The sequence below is a fragment of the Schistocerca americana genome, chromosome 6 (assembly GCF_021461395.2).
Source record: "Schistocerca americana isolate TAMUIC-IGC-003095 chromosome 6, iqSchAmer2.1, whole genome shotgun sequence".
NCBI lineage: Eukaryota > Metazoa > Arthropoda > Insecta > Orthoptera > Acrididae > Schistocerca > Schistocerca americana.
In genome coordinates, this window is record NC_060124.1 from 378485713 (window position 1) to 378504719 (window position 19007).

Here is a 19007-nt window from a genome sequence, read left to right on the forward strand (position 1 = left end):
TTGTTGTCTAGATGTACTGCTATATAATTATCAAGGTTTTATACGCCTAAACATATCTTACAGTTTTTGTAACGCATTATACATCTGTACACTAAAGTGGACATTGTACATTATAGATCTTACTTTATTGATCGACATGTGGCACTTTCCTTAACTGCGCCGTCACAATACATATTTTCGCTAATGACATTCGTCATAAATAATCTACAAGGAGTGCCCCAGGGAAGTGTGATAGGACCGCAGCTATTTTATACTGCCAGACAGTGTGGCCAGCAATCTGCGGTTGTTCGTTGATGATGCTGTGGTGTACAGGAAGGTGTCGAAGATAAGTGACTGCAGGAGGATATAGGACGACCTAGACAAAAATTCTAGTTGATGTGATAAATGGCAGCTGGCTCTTAATGTACAAAAATGAAAGTAAATGCGTACGAGTAGCAAAAACAAAGTCGTAATGTTAGGATACAGCATAAGTAGTGTAATGCTTGACACAGTCACATCGTTTAAATATTTGGGCGTAACGTTGCGAGGCTATATGAAATGGAACAAGCATGTGAGGATCGTGTTAGGGAAGGCGAATGGTCGACTTCGATGTATTGGGAGAATTTTAGGAAAGTGTTGTTCATTTGTAAAGGAGACCGCTTATATGACGCTAGTGCGACCTGTTCTTGAGTACTGCTCGAGTGTTTGGGATCCGCACCAAGCCGGATTGAAAGAAGACATCCAAGCAGCGCAGAGGCGAGCTCGGTAGGTTCGATCAGCGTGAAAATGTTTCGGATATGATTCAAGAGCTCAAGTGGGAATTCCTGGAGGGAAGAAGACATTCATCTTGAAGAACGCTAGTGAGAAAGTTTAGAGAGCTGGCATTTGAAGCGGATTACAGAACGATCCTACTGCCACCGACAACCACGAAGGTAGGATACGAGAAATTAGGGCTCATGCGGAGGCATATAGGCAGTGGTTTCTCGCTCTCTCTATTTGCGACTGGAACGAGAAAGGAAACAAGCAGTTGTGGTAAAGGGTACCATCCACCACGCACCGTACGGTGGCTTCTGGAGTATGTACGAGGTGCATTCAAGTTCTAAGGCCTCCGATTTTTTTTCTAATTAACTACTCACCCGAAATCGATGAAACTGGCGTTACTTCTCGACGTAATCGTCCTGCAGACGTGCACATTTTTCACAACGCTGACGCCATGATTCCATGGCAGCGGCGAAGGCTTCTTTAGGAGTCTGTTTTGACCACTGGAAAATCGCTGAGGCAATAGCAGCACGGCTGGTGAATGTGCGGCCACGGAGAGTGTCTTTCATTGTTGGAAAAAGCCAAAAGTCACTAGGAGCCAGGTCAGGTGAGTAGGGAGCATGAGGAATCACTTCAAAGTGGTTATCGCGAAGAAACTGTAGCGTAACGTTTGCTCGATGTGCGGGTGCATTGTCTTGGTGAAACAGCACATGCGCAGCCCTTCCCGGACGTTTTTGTTGCAGTGCAGGAGGGAATTTGTTCTTCGAAACATTTTCGTAGGATGCACCTGTTACCGTAGTGCCCTTTGGAACGCAATGGGTAAGGATTATGCCCTCGCTGTCACAGAACATGGACACCATCATTTTTTCAGCATTGGCGTTTACCCGAAATTTTTTTGGTGGCGGTGAATCTGTGTGCTTCCATTGAGCTGACTGGCGCTTTGTTTCTGGATTGAAAAATGGCATCCACGTCTCATCCATTATCACAACCAACGAAAAGAAAGTCCCATTCATGTTATCGTTGCACATCAACATTGCTTGGCAACATGCCACACGGGCAGCCATGTGGTCGTCCGTCAGCATTCGTGGCACCCACCTGGATGACACTTTTCGCATTTTCAGGTCGTCATGCAGGATTGTGTGCACAGAACCCACAGAAATGCCAACTATGGAGGCGATCTGTTCAACAGTCATTCGGGGATCCCCCAAAACAATTCTCCCCACTTTCTCGATCATGTCGTCAGACCGGCTTGTGCGAGCCCGAGGTTGTTTCGGTTTGTTGTCACACAATGTTCTGCCTTCATTAAACTGTCGCACCCACAAGCGCACTTTCGACACATACATAGCTCCATCACCACATGTCTCCTTCAACTGTCGATGAATTTCAATTGGTTCCAAACCACGCCAATTCAGAAAACGAATGATTGCACGCTGTTCAAGTAAGGAAAACGTCGCCATTTTTAAGTATTTAAAACAGTTCTTATTCTCGCCGCTGGCGGTAAAATTCCATCTGCCGTATGGTGCTGCCATCTCTGGGACGTATTGACAATGAACGCGGCCTCATTTTAAAACAATGCGCATGCCCTATCTCTTTCCAGTCCGGAGAAAAAAATCGGAGGCCTTAGAACTTGAATGCACCTCATATGTAGATGTAGATGTACATGTAGATCACAATTTGAGAAGGACACTGATGTACATGCCTACAACACTAGAGGGAAAAATGACTTATTACTCATTATTAAAGCTGTCAGGGGTTCAGAGAGGAGTTCCGTATGCAGCGACGACAATTTCTGATCGTTTGCCCAATAACATGAAATGTCTGACAGGTAGCGAAGCAGGTTTTAAATGTAGTTTAATATGATTTCTCCTCGACAACTACTCCTATTCCATTGACGGATTTCTACTTAAAAACGTGTGGAGAAAAAACGACTCCTTTCTAAGTGCAGTTGCATGAGAAAGGATGGAAGGATGTGTCCAATAATGTTAATACTTATCATGTATAGATCTCCCATAAACTGACTCGTTCCACAGAATTTCGATAAAACAATCGTTCAGATGATCTATGGGAGATGTAACTAGCTAGCTAATATGATCAACGAAGCAAATGACGACGTGATTAACTACACATGACCGATTATTGAAGCATTTTCATGACTATCGCTGCGTATTTCCAGTGAGAAATCTCTTATGTGTCATTTTCGTTCCTGTAATATGAGAATGTGATTGAACGAAATGGCATTATAATCACAAAATAGTGCATTCCTGTTGCTTCAGCTTGTACTACTATCCAATCAATGTTCCAAGTTGAACGTTGAAGCAAAAAGGAGAAGACAATAATCAATATCCCTTGGCCCTTTTCTGTTCCGTACTACAACAGTCATACGCGAGGGGTCAACATTACGACCAATGCTTGGCCTTATATGCCCATAGACGTCGAAACAGGAGATGATGCTCGCGCATTTTCTTTCGTTTCATTGATGTGACTGCGGTAAACTGTTGGCTTCTGTATAGGCAGCAAGGAATGAAGTTTGACCTCTGAACCTCAAAGCACCGGTAGCCAGAAGCCTCATAAACACGGGAAAACTTGAAAATGCTACATCAAAAAGGAGACCTCAGCTTCACCACCAGCAAAGAAAAGGAGGCGCATTTCCAGAGTGGTCGAGGAGGTCCGATTCCATGTGGTAAATCACTGGCAGAAAGTAGCGAACATCAAGAGTATAAATGGTTACTACGAGAGTGAGTGCAAAAGAAAGACTAAATATATTTTGTTCCACATGTAAGCAGCCGCTGTATCCTAACTGCTTTGAGAATTTCTCCTCCATAAAAGCAGGCAAGTCAGATGTACAGTATCCACTGCCGTGGACGGCAATGCATTTTTTTTGATATTACAAAAATGAATTAAATTCGATGTTCTACGTCAGTACTCAACGTGTTAGTGAGGTGATTTGTAATCATTTTCTCAGATTTATTAATAAATGGTGCATCACAGGGTGAACCTGCCAGGAAGTTTCAGATCGGCGTACACACTGTTGAAGAGTGAAAAGTACATTGCGGAAACTTGCTCTCGCTTTTGCCTTTATCTGTACTTTTTCTCGAAATCACTTTCAGTAGTAGTCTTCGCAGTCAGTCTAGTTTCTAATCCTTGTTGTGCCAACGCATTACACCACCTGAGAACCTGATTCTTCCTCTGTAATCCAGATTCCGAGTGTACCAATGCTCGAGCGTTCGTTCAAGGACAACATCTGTCACAGTCACACTAAGTATTCACGGATGGTTTTCCGAGAAGTAATTATGACCATCGTGATTAATGCAAACTAATACCAACACGAGACTTGAGTTAACAAAACACAGTTTCAGCTAAACGTTTATCTTAACGTCTGCTTTCTTCTAGCGCTGTGCAACACATGTAATTAGGGACAAGTAGAAAAACATAATCGTCTTCGACGGAAGTTACTGGCGTCAGCACTGTCAAACCAAAATAAACAGCCGAAGCCAGTTGTATCATAATAAAGACCTACCTGAATGATCTGAATCAGTATAGTAGCGCCCAAGGTGCCTACCATAATCAAAGAATTTTTTTTAAAAAGCCTCACCAACATTAATATGAAAAGGAACATGAATATACTAAAAATGCTTTTACTTGTTTTGTGTAATGTTTAACGATGTATTGCCAATATGCCAGTGAAACAACATAGTGGTGTATGAACCTATTAGCTTAGTTAGCTTACCTTTTTTAATATTACATTAATGCGCATGATGCACATAATGATACTAAAGAAGGCAGTCTGTCTTACGTAACATTAATGGAGGTAATATTTATTTACCGTATTTACCTTACCAAAAGAGCCCTTTAATCAGACAGTTAATTATTTTTTATTATGTAATACACAAATTAGACGATTTATAAATAATTTGCACATGTGGATTTCTCATGTAACTTGTGTTTACGAACTAAAAAATCTTTTGTTTCTTTCAATATAAATAACTTAAGATATTTTATTTAACTGAATAGATCATTAAAAGTTTAATTTAGTAAGAATTAACTTAATATTATAATTCTACATTTATGAGAAGATGTAGGCACGTATTTTTTTGGACGGAGAGAAACATAATATTATAAAATATTTATAGTAATGTAATTAAACATTTTACACTAGTAGTATGAGATGCAAAAACAATTATTATTATCTCGAAATATCTGGAAAGTGAACAGTGGATCAAACATTTAGTGTGAGGTAACTGCAAGGTAGACACAATTATTACGGTAAGGATTTAGTAACTGTGTTCCTGGACATTGATAGGATGTATGATAGAGTGAAAAGAAGCAAGATATGGGAAACCCTTCAGAAAAGGGGAATTGGAAGGCTGACTATCAGAAGGATAAAGGAAATGTGTCAAGAAAGTGTGACTTATGTAAAAAGAAGAGGAGAGGAGAGAAGGCGGACTGGTTTGAACAGAGAAACGAGCTGAAGCAAAGAAGTGCACTATCCCCTCTTCTTTTCATCATCTTTATGGATGATCTAATAACAGCGGTGGCAGAATGAATAGAAGATAAAAATATCAAAAAAGGTGTTTACAGATGATGTTATGGTATGGGGAAACAGAGAAGAAGAGGAGCAAGAAAGGCTAAATATACTGGAGGCTATAATAGGACAGAATCCATTGAAATTTAATGCAAGGTTGTGTGATGTGATGGTCACAACGAGGAATGAGAGTAGCAAGGGATATAAGTATTAGTTGGCAAGTACTAAAAAATTACCTGAGTATCTAGAGTAGAAGACAGTGGGGGGAATGATAAGGAATGAAAGAGGACCACAAGCCCAAGAGTTCTTGTAGAGTGTAAGAAGCCGGGTCTGGAAGCAAGTGTGAACCATCAAAACCTATGCAAATACTATACAGTGCAGAGTATGCTTCAGTACTCACATATGCGTCAGGAACATGGCTAATGAAGGAAAGGTAGATGAGCAGGGTACAAGTTTGACAGATGGAAGTTCAAAGAAGTAGAATAGGACTTACTAGAATGGATGGAGTACGGAAGGAAACAGTGAGAGAAATGGTAAAACACAAGCCCGTGCAAGAGACCGTAGAAAATACCAGATTAAGATGGTATGAGCATGCTGAAAGAAAGGGAGTTGGTGGGATACCGAGACAGGGGATAGAAGCGAAGAGACATAGAGGAAGACCAACAGACAGATGAATTGTGTAGTGGAATAAAGTTTCAGATTTAGAGGAGAAGACTTGGGCAGAATGTCAATAGAAACGTGATGGGAGGACAGCAAAATATGGAGAGGCTTATGTTCTAAACAGACTTCGCCAGCAGCTGGAAACTGTAGAAGAAGAAGGAGGAGGAGGAGGAGGAGAAGATGAAGAAGAAAAATTTTGTGTTCCTTCGCAATTTCTGTGAAAAAGTAATATGATCCACGGATTCCTCTTTACCTCCCTCATTAGAACATACCATGGATAATTAACTTTCTTAAGTTTGGGAGTTTTGTAAAATGTGTAACTTACTGAAATATGTATTATATTATTCTTGCATATTGAGATGCACATTTTGGGAACTTCTGAACTTTTCAGAGTATCTGAAGCGATGGTGTAAAAACACACATTGAAGCACAGTGTTAGTGTTTCTAGCCCTAGTACACGGATAAGCACATCGAAAACTAAGTATTCCTACGTATTTTCAACTTTGGAAGGAATATCCTAATTTTGTCTTAAATTATCCACCTTTTCACGCATCACCTAGCATTATAAGTAGAGGAACATGATGGGTTCTGGAACAGATAACGATTTTAACTCCAGGTTAATTCTTTGGTCATATTAAACCCTACACAACTGGGATAGTTATCTTCAAAGTCACCTGCATATTGTGAAAGTTCTGATGGTATACCAGCTCACTCTGCTGCAACCAACAGAATGATCGAAAGGCTGCCTATATAACCTCAAGTCTTACTGGTGTCAGGCAAATACAATCACCCAACTACTGAACACGCCCACTACTCATGATGTACTCGCCACTGTTGGATCCCACATAACGAAAGACCCCATCCTCTCCTGCTGCAGGCGTCAGGTCGTGACACGAGGCATGACGTGGCGCTTCTTCCAACGCGAGCTTTGCGCACCATGAACAGTGGGTTTTCAAATGTCGAAACATACGTGGACCACTCAGCACAGACTTTACAGGTTATTTACATGAGCACAGTGTAAATATGAGTCAATTGGACTATAAATTCTACAGTGAAGGAGCAAAAATTTACAACGGTAGACGGACATGGTCCAATTTTCTATACATCAAGGAGAACTCTGTGCTAAATTTGCAAGCATGGATCACGTGTAGAAATCGAACTGCATTTCTGAAGTTGCGTGCATTATTCCACTGTCTTTTGCAACAGTTTTCGATGGGACTGAACGAAGAGTATAGAGACTTTATGTATTATTGTGAAGTACGTTGGTTAAGGGCATACCTGGAACGATTTTTGGATAGAAAGCCTGATATTGTTGAATTGGTGAAGGAAAAAAAATAGTTCCAGAACGAAAATTAGAACATCCGCAATGGTTTGCAGACCTCGAATTTTAAGTGGAAACGACTGCACACTGCCCACAGTTAGACATTGCAAGTCGAGAAACAACTTGTTTCTGATTTGATGTGGATAGTTTACAAAGAAAATCGCATTGTAAACGGGGCACATTCTGACAAAAACAACAGCCCAGTACTCTAAGCCCGTAGGCATTAAAGAAAACGCAAGATTTCAAGAATTCCTGTGGCCTTGAAAGAATTACAAGGATAGTTATCTAAACGTTTTTGAGGACGCTACCAATCCTACATCTCTTTCCGAATTGTTTTGGAGACCGTTTGCCGTTTCCATTCAAAACGCACAGTGTAAGTCCCGTTTCGAAGACAAATACTTCTACGTTAACACTCTCCAGTGTTGGTTGGTTGGTTTAAAAGAGGGCGCGAGGGACCAAACTGCTAGGTCATCGGTCCCTCGTTGCGATTAAAATAATTCCACAAGGATGGGAGTAAAATAATCGAGACATAAAAAGCACAGCTGGAAGAAAGGAGACAACCACAAAATGATAGAAGGGCAACAAATATTAAAATGGACGAAATCGGACAAGAGAACTACAGAGAGACTCAAGAAACATGCAGAAGAGATCAAAACAAGAGAGCAGATTACCATGGCTGGCTGACCATGAGTATAAAAAGGAAAACCCAGCCACTCTGAAACATATTAAAACCACCATCCTAAAAGCACTAGGGTGGAGGACACAGAGGGACAAAGGACATGCGCTAAAACCTACATAGATGTATAAAACCCATTCTCACGAATAAAACGTAAAACTAAAGCTGCTGTGGAGGTATTGTCGCCCAACACCGAAGGCATGGTATTAGGGTGCTGGGAAAGTTAAAAGTCCGCCGCAGGGCATCTAAAAGTGTGCAGTCCAGCAAGAAGTGGACGACCATCATTTGTGAGCCACAGCGATACCGAGGTGGGTCCTCGAGACGGAGGAGGTAACAATGCGTTAGCCACGTATGTCCAACGCGGAGCCGGCAGAGGACAAGTAATTCCCTGCGAGAGGACCACATGGTAGACTTCCACACATTCGTAGTCTCCTTAATGACACGCAGTTTGTTGTGCGTACTCTTATGCCATTCCACCTCGCAAAGCCGAAAATCCCTGTGGCGTAATCCCCTGGTCAGTTTCGGAGATGTGCATCTACAGAAACTGTTTCCACGTGGCATGTTTGGCCAGCCTGTCGGCAACTTCGTTGCCTGGGATTCCGACGTGTTCTGGGGCCCACACAAACACCACTGAACGACGGGATCGTTGCAGGGCATAGATTGACGCCTGAATGAACGCTACCAAAGGATGGAGAGGGTAGCACTGGTCGATGGCTTGTAGGCTGCTGAAGGAGTCAGTACACAGGAGAAATAACTCGCTAGGGCATGAGCGGATGTGCTCAAGAGAACGAGATATGGCCGCCAGCTCTGCAGTGAAAACAATGCAGCCGTCTGGTAAGGAGTGCTGTTCAATATGTCCTCCATGAACATACGCAAAGCCTACGTGACCAACAGCCATTGAGCCGTCGGTGTAAACTACTTCATGGCCCCGGTACATGTCGAAAATCGAGAGGAAGCGACAGCTGAGAGCCGCAGGTTTAACGGTGTCTTTAGGGCCATGTGAAAGGTCCAGAAGAATCTGCAGTCTAGGTGTACATCATGGAGGTGTATGTGAATGGACCTCGAGGAGAGATGCTAACGGGAAGGACTCTAGTTCAAACAGAAGGGACCAGATGCGAACCACAATCGTAAGCCCCGACTTGGGCCGCCGGTGCGGGAGATGAACCGCCGTGGTTGGGAAAAGGAGACGATAAGTCGGATGTGCAGGAGAACTACGAACGTGTGCAACGTAGCTGGCCAGCAGTTGTGCACGCCTAACCTTCAATGGAGGGACTCCGGCCTCTACCAGGGCAATGGTCACCGGATTCCTTCTAAAAGCTCCCGGCGCTAGGCGAACGCCACATTGGTACACTGGGTCGAGTAAACGCAACGCTTAGGGCGCCGCCGAACCGTAAACCAGACTCCCATAGCCAAGGCGGGATTGAACAAGGGCTCTGTAGAGCTGCAGCAGCGGAGAGCGATCTGCACTCCAGTTGGTGTTGCTCAGGCAGCGTAGGGCATTGAGGTGCTGCCAGCACTCCCGCTTAAGCTGACGAAGGTGAAGTAGCCAAGTCAACTGGGCGTCGAAAACCAGTCCTGAGAATCGATATGTCTCCACTACAGTGAGTGGATCGTCATTAAGGTAAAGTTCTGGTCTGGATGAGCGATGCGACGCCGACAGAAATGTAGAAGTCATCCGCATACAGAGAAGGTAAGACCGACGGCCCTACTGCTGCTGCTGCTAGACCCTTTAATAGCCGCTAAAAATAGAGACACTCAACACACAGCCCTGAGGAACGCCATTCTCATGAATACGGGGGGAACTATGGAGGGCACCGACTTGGACACGGAAAGTACGAAGCGATAGGAAATTTTGGATAAAAATCGGGAGCGGGCCCTGGAATGCCACTCATACAATGTGGCAAGGATATAATGTCACCAGGTCGTGTCGTATGCTTTACGTAAGTCAAAAAAGACGGCAAACAGGTGTAGGCGTCTGGTAAAGGCTGTTCGGATGGCACACTCGAGGGACACAGGATTATCAGTGGTAGAGCGACCCTGGCGAAGGCTGCCCTTACATGGAGCCAGTAATCCACGTGACTCCAGGACTCAACGCAACCGCATACATTCTATCAGCTTCCAAAGAAAGTTGGTGAGGCTGATGGGCCACTATCCACATCAAGCGGGTTTTGATGGGCATTGAGCACCGGAATGATGGTGCTCTCCCGCCATTGAGATGGAAAGACGCCATCGCACCAGATCCGGTTGAAGATCACGAGAAGATGTCGCTTATAGTCAGATGAGAGATGTTTAATCATCTGACTGTGGATCCGATCCGGCCCAGGAGTTCTGTCAGGGCAATGTGCGAGGACGCTGAGGAGCTGCCACTCTGTAAATGGGGCGTCATAGGGTTCATTGTGGCTTGTAGTGAACGAGAGGACTTTCCTGTCCATCCGCCGTTTGAAGGTGCGAAAGACTGGCGGATAGTTCTCCGACGCAGAGGCTCGAGCATAGTGCTCAGCAAAGTGCTCGGCAATCGCGTTTGCGTCGGTAGATAACACGCCATTGGTGTTAGAGCCAGGGGCACCTGTTGGGGTCTGGTACCCAAAAAAGACATCTGATCTTCATCCAGACTTGGGAATGTGACGTATGACACCCGATGGGCGACATCTACGTCTCTGAGCACTCCTGTTTCCATCGTTTTATAGGCTGCTGAACGCGGGCATGGAGCCGCTTAAAGGCTATTATGTGATCTAGGGAAGGGTGCTGCTTATGATCATCAAGGGACTGCCTTTCGCTGGGGCACCCTAAAGAATGAGGGATCGCGTTTTCCGCTGCATAAACGATCGTTGTAGTGACCTGCTTAACGACAACCATGTGGGGGGCACCCTGTGGGGAAGATTCAGTGGTGGCAGCAGAGGTGAAGGCTTCCCAGTCTGCCTTGTTGAAAGCCCATATGGGTAGGCGTCCATTGGCATGACGCTGGGGGAGTGACAGGAAGATGGGGAAGTGGTCACTACCACACAGGTCGTCATGTGCTCTCCAGTGGATGGATGGGAGGAGGCCAGGACTGCAAATCGAGAGATCAATGGCTGAATGTGTGCCATGTGCCACAATGAAATGTTCGGGGGCACCTGTATTTAAGAGGCAGACGTCAAGTTGTAACAGTAAATTTTCTACCTCCCTACCTCGGCCAGTAAGCACGGCGCCACCCCACAAGGAGTTATGCGCGTTAAAATCTCCCAGAAGTAGGAAAGGTTCAGAGAGTTGTTCTATCAGTGCAGCCAATACGTTCAGAGGTTCTGCACCATCTGGACGAAGATATACATTGCAGACAGTTATTTCCCACGTCGTCGTTATCCTGACAACCACAGCGTGAAGTGGGGTTTGAAGGGGCACATGTTCTCTACATACTGAGTTCAGGACGCAAACCTCACCTGACACACTATTACAGTCGCTAAGGTTCCTGTAATATCCCTTATAGCCCGGAGAGCAGCAGTCCGCATTGCCGGGAACCAGGTTTCCTGGAGGGCAATGCAGAAAGCAGGTGTAAAGCTTAACAGTTGCCGTAGCTCAGTCAGGTGGTGGAAAAAACCGCCTCAATTCCAATGGAGGATTACGTTATCATCAGACTGGAAGGCATGAAACACTCAATGAGGCTGTCTACACCTCAAGGTCACCTACTGCCATCAGATGAGTACTTGTGCGATCGACATCCGTTGTGTCATAGTGTCTGAGGGCCCAGCGAGATCTAGGTCCTCAGTGGACGCCAGAATCTCGACATCATCCTCAGACATAGAGCTTGTAGATAGTGGTGGTGTAGGTGCCCCCACAATGCCTTGGTTCTTGGGAATCTCTCTCTTTTTAAGTTTCTCTCGTTGCTACTGAAGTAGGCTGTGCAGGAGGCCCCCCGCCATCAAGGGCTTCACTGATTCAGTCTCAGGGACTGAAGAGGACCATGAAGCCCTACAACCAGCTACCTGTGGTTGCTTCAGCCACTGGCGGCTGTTAGCTTTGCCACTGGTAGGAACTTGGAAGGGGGTGACCCAAGGGATCCCTTCCAGGTGGGAAGAGCCAAAGAAAACTTATGCTTCCCCGGCTGAGAAGTGGGATCTGACGTCCCCAGTGGTTGGGGGGGGGGGGGTGTTGCTACTGAAGTAGGCTGTGCAGGAGCCCCCCTCCCCCCCCCCCCCCCCCCCCACCATCAAGGGCTCTGAGAGCCAACTGCATGCAGCGAAATGGAAGATGGTAGATAGATCTGTAGAATATAGCCTCGCACATTTTCTCTTAGCCTCAGTGTAGGTCAGTCGGTCCAGGTTCTTGTATTCTATGATTTTCCTTTCGCACTGTAAAATCCTGCTGTCTGGCGAGCAAGGGGAATGATGCTCTTCGCAGTTGACACAGATGGGAGGCGGGGCAGGTGGAGTATTGGGATGTGATGGACCTCCACAATCTCAACATGTGACTCTGGAAGTGCAGTGGGAAGATATATGGCCAAAGTTCTAGCACTTAAAGCATCGCATCAGGGGAGGGATATATGGTTTTACATCACAGTGGTAGACCATCACCTTAACCCTCTCGGGTAATGTGTCACCCTCAAAGGCCAAGATGAAGGCACCAGTGGCAACCTAATTATTCCTCAGACCCCAGTGGACGCGTCAGATGAAATGGACACCTCGCCGCTCTAAATTGGCGCGCAGCTCATCGTCAGACTGCAAAAGAAGGTCGCTGTGAAATATACCCTGGACCATATTTAAGCTTTAATGGGGCGTGATGGAAACTGAAAAATCCCCCAGCTTGTCACAGGCGAGTAGCGCCAGTGACTGGACAGAGGATGCTATTTTGATCAAGACCAACCCTGACCGCATTTTGGACAAGCCCTCCAACTCCACAAACTTGTCCTCTAAATGCTCCACAAAGGACTGGGGTTTCATTGCCACGAAAGATTCTCGATCAACTCTCGTACATACGAGATACTTGGATGAATAAGTTTCACTGCCATCCTTAGCCTGGCGTTCCTCTCATAGAGGTGGCAAGGGAGGTGGACAATTTGGGGTGGTGGTGGTGGTGGTGGTGGTGGTGGTGGTGGTAGTAGTAGAAAATATTATCACTCTCTAAGAGATGTGATTTTGTGTGTGTGTGTGTGTGTGTGTGTGTGTGTGTGTGTGTGTGTGTGAGAGAGAGAGAGAGAGAGAGAGAGAGAGAGATGTTGCTCGTTGTGACTCGACTGTTGACCGGAGCTAGGCTGAACAAGGCTTGGTGTGTATTCCTGCAGTGTATTCATGGAAGTAAATTATTGATGCGCCTCTTTAGACTGCGTATTCGGACAAATCGGTAGCTTTGCAACTGCCTCTCCAGTAAATTTTAACGACTCCATGGGGATTGGTCACAACTGTGGGGGAAACAATTTTGTAGGAAATATATTATTTATTTATACATACTCCCTTTATCAGTCATCACAGATTTACAGTCATTCTGTTCTCAAATTGTATACAACCTTACAGGAGCAACAAAAGAAATCAATATTTCATGTGTAAAATCGGTTTCTACAGATTTTATGCTTATGGGATTAACATTTTTGTTCTTTGGCCAGGATGAACACAGAAATTTGCACATTGTTCTAACCGACTCATATTTACAGTATAGTCACATAAATAACCTATTAAGTCATAGTATGCAGCTTTAACATATGGCCGTCAGTGGCTTAGTTTGTCTGTCACTTCACTAATGCAGAGTATGTCACGCGAATTCACCGACCCTTGATTTTTTAATATACATGTTAATGTCACTTGAAGTTAATTCCAGAACTGCTCCTGGGTACATATTAACGATTTATATCCTCCTTACAAACACATGAACGTTAATAGGAGTGTACGACCGGTCGTAGTCTACCGCCATTTTCCTCTCAATGTAGTCCATCGTGCTGCAGCGTCCCATTCATACCACGTGTATTGCACTCTAGTACCAAGATGTTTAACATTCTCGATTTCAATTATTGCTTCAAAATGGCTATCAGATGCCAGGCCTACACCCACATGTTAAGATCCACCAGCAGTCAAATTATAGGCACTGGCAAAACAGCACTTTTCTGGTAGCACTGAAATGTGGCTCAGTGAGTTTGCACAGTTCGACCTTGGCCTCAGCTGTAACCTGACACCGGAAGTAACCTTGAGGTGAAGACGTTATTTGTTTCAGAACCGACATGAGTCTCCACGACCATAAACTCCGTCCGAACAGGCGTCGGAAAGCCCAACGGTACCAACCGAACCGTGTGTCATTCTCAGCTGGTAGGAGTCACTGCATGCAGATATGGAGGGGCATGTGGTCAGCACACCGCCCTCCCAGCCGTTGTCACAGTTTGCGAGACCGTAGCCGCTACTTCTCAGTCAAGCAGCTCCTCAGTTGACCTCACAACGGCTGAGTGCACCCCGATTGCTACCAGTGCTCGGCTGACCTGGATGGTCACCCATCCAAGTGCTAGCCAAGCCAGATAGCACTTCGGTAATCTGGTAGGAACCGGTGCTACCATTACTGCAAGGTCGTTGGCCTCCGATATTATAGAAACCAAAACAAGAGTGATGTAAACAGAAAGTTTAAACATTACGTTACTGAAAATATTTTTAGGTAGAAACTGAGGAAACAGGTAGAAAGGTAATTATAGTCTCATTATATTTTGCTTCTTTGGGGATCCCACTCATATGAAATATTTTTAAAGACAACGTCGTCGCCTTTCACTGATAATTTATTTGTAAAATGTGCTGCTATAATTCCGGCCATTCAGCGATTTTTGCACTTGAAAACGCTGCGAGGCTGAAACTCAACACTGGATTCTACAAATAACTTTAACAGTAAAAGGCTATGATAACAGCGTTCAGATGTTTTATTTTCATTCGTTAACTAAAATAAATTCTGATAAACAGACGTTCCTTGCAATATAAACAGAAAGAATACAAACACAACAGTAAATAATTTAACAGAAATAGTTTCCGTATACAAAACAGAGAAAGTGGAGATACAATTAAAAATTTTTGTAAATAGTGCAGTCCGAGTCACGCAGAATGAAGTGGATGATCACACTGGGCTAGAACTATAACAAAAAAAAAAAAAAAAAAAAAAAAAAAGAAGGGGAAAACTTCCGGTACCAATTTCAAAATCTATACAGCACGACCCTGGACCAGAACACAAGTAATCGAGGGACAGAAATTCTGCAGCACCGGGCCCAGCACTGCACTGTCGATGCCCCCCTACAAAATGATTTCTGCAGGGAGGAATCATACCAACTTTATTCTACGGTCGTTTCACATAGCGAAAAGAAGAACTTACCTTTTCAGCACAAGGCAGTGATGAACCAATCAGTCACAGCCTCAGTGGACGATTCTGAAAGCAGAAATAAATGTCAGTGTTACTGCCCTTTCGGGCTGTTAGGGTGACTTCGCGACGAATTAGGGGATGCTACGCTTGTATCAATCATGTCTATGTGCAAAGTTGCGAAAAATACCTTTTTTATTTAAGGTTAATTCGTATTCTAGTGTGACAATGCATTGAGACTTATCACACTGCTGTTCTTCCCGTCTAAGCCATCACAGGTGGGAGATGTAATAACGCGTAATATTTATATCTATTAAAGTGCTATAATAGGGTCAAAGTAAATTTGATTGTGTGTGTTACGTAATTTATTTGTAACCAGTACCTAATGGAAGCTTTTTTTTTTCTTCAGATCGCACGAGCGATGCAACGTGTCTATGGTAGTAGCACCTGTATCCGCTTAGCAGGTCATTGTCACAAATAGGGGACATCAAGTGATTGCAGGAAGATGCCGGAGTTCAGTGTTGGTGACCTTTGCATTCATTTTTACTCAAATAAAATAAACAAACTTTCTACTCTTTGTAAATGTGACACAAGACAAACTGAAGTGAGAATAGGGTAACACATTGTATTTCGTTCGGCTCAAGTGGCTCTGAACACTATGGGACTTAACTGCTGAGGTCATCAGTCCCCTAGAACTTAGAACTACTTAAACCTAACTAACCTAAGGACATCTCACACATACAAGCCCGAGGCAGGGTTCGAACCTGCGACCGTAGCGGTCGCGCGGTTCCAGGCTGTAGCGCCTAGAACCGCTCGGCCACTCCGGCCGGCTGTTTTAAGTTTAGTCACGTCTCTGTTACCAACTTCAGAGGAAACATGTACAGTTTATTATGTGCAACATTCAGGGTGAATATTAATAAAACCGACAGACTGCAGGAACGGATTCCTGACTGGAAAAGAAAGAAGATCCTATCAGCGGGTGTCCGGAAACTCATCGTTGACGCGGTAGGCGGCGCAGACGGATAGACAGTTCCTCTGACCGCGTGACGTGTGTTACTTGTGTGTTGCAGGCTGTGTGATTGACGTGGCGTACTGCAAGCAGCACAATGGTCGAGTATGCATATTGGAAACAAGCCGAGATGGTGTTTGTGTACGGTCAAGCAAATGGAAACGGTCGAGAGGGAGCACAGCAATACCAAAGTAAGTACCCTGACAGACACTAACATTTCAAGTCCTTTTTGGGCATTTGCTTGATTATGGGTCGTTTCAGACAGACGAACGTGCAAGTGGACTGTGCGTATATCAGATTTGGAGGACCGGGTGCTACACGATATTGAGATGAACCCTAGTACAAGCTCCAGACAAGTGGCCCGCCAACACGGTGGAAGCCAAAGCACGATTGCGTGTTTCCTGCATGACAACCGCTACTATCTATACGGCCTGGAACGAGCGAAATGATTATCAGTAGCGGATTTCCCTATATTGTGTTCCGGGACGATTTGTTGTTGCACGAACACCGTCCATTTCCGGACACATGTTCATACCACCTATTTTCTTCCTTTCTCAATCAGGAATCCGTCGCTGCGGATTATCGGTTATATAAAAGTTCACCCTGTATATATAATATCATTCAAGTTACCTGTTCCAGCTAAGAATGAACGTACGGAGAAAAAATATTCACTTAATAATATCTACAACCTTGTTTACCGAAAACGATAAAAAATTATGCTAGCATTAATGCAATTATGGATGTTCCGTAGTTTTATATCAAAGTTCCTAATAAGAAGAATACTACTAGAAGCCGACAATAGTTACAGAAATACCTCTGCGTTTACGTGACCATGGATTTCGTAGATAAAAAGAAATATCTCTGGTTAAATTCACTTAAAATGAGAGACTACGATTATTTAAAATACTGTACACATAATTCAGTCTTCTTGGGTCTCCGCCGAACGAAAAGAACCTGGAGCAACTGTTATCTTAAATTTATCAAAGAAAGGCAACTATTGCGACTGCAATTTAAAAAATAAAGAAACAATAAAAGTTGTTATTTACGAACTGAAGGAATGAATCTGTCTCTTCGCGTCCATAAAAGGAACTTTACTTTTTAAATAATGTCAAAACACTAAGAACTCATGTAGATTGGATACTGGATCCATCAGGATTGCGACAAATGAAGAACTTTACTGGTGGATCACGTATCATTCACAAACAAATAATACATCCACATTAAAAAATAATTGTTGCCTTTCTTTGATGACTTAAGGAACGGCACCACGAAACCACGAATAGCTGCTGTAATTTGTATTTATTTATTGACAAGCTACGTCGGTCAAGAGATGATCTCACGTGGAGTATACTATTAAATCACATTAAAGTAAGGTTCCTTGGTGTCAAGACTATAATTATTATCACTTGCAGTCCATAAAATGTGTACCTCCCAGTTGTAGACGCAAGCATTTTCTAAAATACCTATATTTTTCCATTTACGTATTTCTAACGTATACGAAACTTGACGTATGCGCACTATCTGATCAAATGTATCCAGACACCTATAAGTGAACATTAATATGGGGTGCGTCCACACTTCACTTTTACGTCTTCTTGAACTCTGTCGTGGACACTTACAATAAGATGTCTGAATGTCTGTCGAGTATTGGGAACCCATTTTTCCTCGAGAGCCTGAGCCAGAAAAAGCAATGACGACGAGAAATATATTTGTTATCACTACAACATGTAACTAAAGGGTGTTCCATGTAGAACGCAAATTTTAAACTGAGCACCTCTTTCAGCCTGTTAGGTTGTTGGACCAGAAACTCAAGCGACTATCGTCTGTTGTTAATGAAATTACTGATTGTCATTCTCAATTGGCATTTGAGGCTATTTTTATTAGCTAAAATGGAGCGACACACGATGGATCAACGGATCCAGATTTTGAAAGTGCATTTCCAGAACTCTGTATACTACCCAGAACCCATTCGAAAACTTCGTGTGAAAAGCGTCTAATGTCTTAACAGTGAAGAGATTAGAAGGGAAAATTGAAGATGTGGGATCGACAGTGAACATCAGATCGCCTGGACGTCATCGTTCTCGTAGATCGGTAGAGAATATCCTCCTCGTCAGTGAGGCCGTCGCTGCGCATCCAGTGAAGTCGATTCGCCGCCGTTCCCAACAGTTACCCACAACGCAAAGCAGTTTCCATCGAATTTTAACAGAAGATCTGGATTTGCACCTTTATAAGATCCAACTAACACACGAGCTGAAGCCGATGGACCATATTTGCCGCTTGCGTATTTACAAAACAAGATTTAACAGTTATTTTCATAAGAAAATAATCTTCAGTGACGTGGCACACTTCCAGCTTAATCGATATGTGAACAAACAAAACTGCCGGATTCTGGCCACAGAGAATCTTTGCAAGGTCCTTGAGAAATGTTTTTATCCAGAACGAGTCGCTGCTTGGTTCGTATTTTTTTGAAGACGAGACAGAAAACAAGTGAAAGTGACTGATGATCGTTATCGCCACATAACAAAACAGTTTTTATGGCTCCAATGGGAAGAACTTCTGACAGGATGGAACAACTTGAGACACTGCCGCTGGAACAACAAGGTTGCTGAGGGAAAGATACCCTGTTCATTTCTCACAATGGCCATCAGAACTGGCCACCGAGATCGTGTGATTTTTTACCATGTGACTTTTTTGTGGGGTATGTCAAATCTTTTGTCTATGTGAACAATCCACGAACCATCCCTCAACTCAAAACAGCAATTCAAGCAAAACTTTGCTCTAGAGGCTCGAAAAT

General features: G+C 43.9%; 1 protein-coding gene across 1 annotated transcript in view; it reads right to left on the reverse strand.

The window, feature by feature from the left end:
• Positions 1–19007, reverse strand: part of LOC124619362 (ATP-binding cassette sub-family G member 1-like) — a 779674-nt gene that overhangs the window by 676850 nt on the left and 83817 nt on the right. Inside the window, exon 2 of the mRNA XM_047145685.1 lies at positions 15220–15273. The gene's annotated coding sequence lies outside the window, so the exon portion shown is untranslated. The remainder of the gene's footprint in view (positions 1–15219; positions 15274–19007) is intronic.